The following is a 3109-nucleotide window of genomic DNA, read 5'->3' as shown; positions in this document are numbered from 1 at the left end:
GGATTTAGAAAAAGAGGAAGCAGATACCAAATTGCCAACATTTGTTGGATCATAGAAAAAGCAAGAGAGTTCCAGAAAAACATCTGTTGACTACGCCAAAGCCTTTGACTGTGTGGATCACAACAAACTGCGGAAATTTCTGAAAGAGATGGGAATACCAGACCACCTGACCTGCCTCCTGAGAAATCTGTATGCAGGTCAAGAAGCAACAGTTAGAATCGGACATGGAACAACAGATTGGATCCAAATTGAGAAAGGAGTATGTCAAGGCTGTATATTGTCACCCTGCTTATTTGACTTATATGCAGAGTACATCATATGAAATGCCGGGCTGGATAAAGCACAAGGTGGAATCAAGATTGCTGGGAGAAATATCAATAACCTCAGATATGCAGATGACGCCACCCTTAAGGCAGAAAGTGAAGAAGAGCTGAAGAGCCTCTTCATGAAAGTGAAAGAGGAGAGGGAAAAAGTTGGCTTAAAGCTCAACATTCAGAAAACTAAGATCATGGCATCCAGTCCCATCAGTTCATGGCAAATAGATGGGGAACCAATGGAAACAGTGACAGCCTTTATTCTCTTGGGCTCCAAAATCACTGCAGATATTGACTGCAGCCATGAAATTAAAAGACCATTGCTCCTTGGAAGAAAAGCTATGACCAACCTAGATGGCATATTAAAAACCAGACATTACTTTGCCGACAAACATCCACCTAGTCAAAGTTATGGTTTTCTCAATAGTCATGTGTGGATATGAGAGTTGGACTATAAAAAAAGCTGAGCACTGAAGAATGGATGCTTTTGAACTGTGGTGTTGGAGAAGACTCTTGAGAGTCCCTTGGACTGCAAGGAGATCCAACCAGTCCATCCTAAAGGAAATCAGTCCTGAATATTCATTGGAAGGACTGACGCTGAAGCTGAAATTCCAATATTTTGGCCACCTGATGAGAAGAACTGACTCCTTGGAAAAGACCCTGATGCTGGGAAAGATCGAAGGTGGGAGGAGAAGGGGACAACAGAGATGAGATTGTTGGATGGCAATACTGACTCAATGGACATGTGTTTGAGTAAGCTCCAGGAGTTGGTGGTGGATAGGGAGGTCTGCGTGCTGCAATCCACGGGGTCGCAATGAGTCGGACACGACTGAGCGACTGAACTGAACTGAAGTGATGACCCTATTACCGTTTTGTTTATTGTTTTGGGTTTGTTTTCTGTAGTGCGTTTCCCTCTCGTGTTTCCTGCCTAGAGAAGTTCCTTTGGCATTTGTTGTAATGCTGGTTTGGTGGTGCTAAATTCTCTTAACTTTCGCTCATGCGGAAAGCTTTTGATTTCTCCATCACATGTAAAGGAGAGTCTTGCTGGGTAGAGTATTCTTCGTTGCAGGTTCTTCCCTCTCATCACTGTAATATATCATTTTATATATATCGTGTAATATATCATTTTATCAGACTTTCCCTTCTGACTTGTAGAGTTTCTGTTGAGAAATCAGCGGATGGCCTGGTGGGAGCTCCCTTGTGTGTTGCCATTTCTCATTTGTTGCTTTAAATATTTTATCTATGTCTTTTATTTTTGTCAGTTTGATTACTGTGTTTCTCAGTGTATTCCTCCTTGGCTTTATTCTGCCTCGGACTCTCTGTGCTTCCTGGACTTGGTTGATTATTTGCTTTCCAATGCTAGGGAAGTTTTCAGCTATTATCTCTTACAATATCTCCTGCAGTCCTTTCTCTCTCTCTTCTCCTGTGGGACCCTATAATGTGAATGCTGCTCCATTCAGTGTTGTCCCAGACACCTCTTAGGCTATCTTCACTTCTTTTCATTCTTTTTTTCTGTATGCTCTACTGTGGCAGTGATTTCCACGAATTCTGGTCTTCAGATCATTTATCTGTCCTTCCGCTTCAGTTATTCTGCTACTGATTTCATCTACTATATTATTCATCTCTCTTTGTTCTTTAGTTCTTCTAGGTCTTTGGTAAACATTTCTAAAATCATCTCAATCTTTGTCTCCATTCTGTTCTCAAGATCCTGGATCATTGTGAATATCATTATTCTGGATTCTTTTATAGGAAGGCTGCCTGTCTCCCCTTCATTTAGTTGTTTTTCTGGGGTTTTATCTTGTCTCTTCATATGGGACATAACTTTCTGCTTTTTCATCATGATTGAAAGTGAAAGTGAAAGGAGCTAAGTCATATCTGACTCTTTGTGACCCCATGGACACTCAGTTCAGTTCAGTCACTCAGTTGTGTCCAACTCTTTGCAACCCCATGGACGGCAGCACGCCAGGCCTTCCTGTCCATCACCAACTCCTGGAGTTCACCCAAACTCATATCCATCAAGTCGGTGATGCCATCCAACCGTCTCATCCTCTGTTGTCCCCTTCTCCTCCTGCCTTCAATCTTTCTCAGCATCAGGTCTTTTCCAATGAGTCAGTTCCTTGCTTCAGGGGGCCAGATCAGGACTGATTTCCTTTAGGATGGACTGGTTGGATCTCCTTGCAGTCCAAGGGACTCTCAAGAGTCTTCTCCAACACCGCAGTTCAAAAGCATCCATTTTTCGGCACTCAGCATTCTTTATGGTCCAACTCTCACATCCATACATGCCTACTGGGAAAACCATAGCTTTGACTAGATGGACCTTTGTTGGCAAAGTAATGTCTCTGGTTTTTAATATGCCATCTTAGGTTGGTCATAACTTTCCTTCCAAAGAGTAAGCATCTTTTAATTTCATGGTTCAGTCAAGATCTGCAGTGATTTTGGAGCTCAAGAGAATAAAGGCTGTCACTGTTTCTATTGTTTCCCCATCTATTTGCCATGAACTGATGGGACCAGATGCCATGATCTTAGTTTTCTGAATGTTGAGTTTTAAGCCAACTTTTTCCCTCTCCTCTTTCACTTTCATGAAGAGGCTCTTCAGCTCCTCTTCACTTTCTGCCATAAGGGTGGTGTCATCTGCATATCTGAAGTTATTGATATTTCTCCCAGCAATCTTGATTTCACCTTGTGCTTCTTCCAGCCCAGAATTTCTCATGATGTACTCTGCATATACATTAAATAAGCAGGGTGACAATATATAGCCCTGATGTACTCCTTTCCCGATTTGGAACCAGTCTGTT

This window comes from Bison bison, unplaced genomic scaffold (genome assembly GCF_000754665.1).
Source record: "Bison bison bison isolate TAMUID 2011002044 unplaced genomic scaffold, Bison_UMD1.0 scf7180017845700, whole genome shotgun sequence".
In the NCBI taxonomy this organism is placed as follows: Eukaryota; Metazoa; Chordata; class Mammalia; order Artiodactyla; family Bovidae; genus Bison; species Bison bison.
This window is presented reverse-complemented; position numbering follows the sequence as displayed.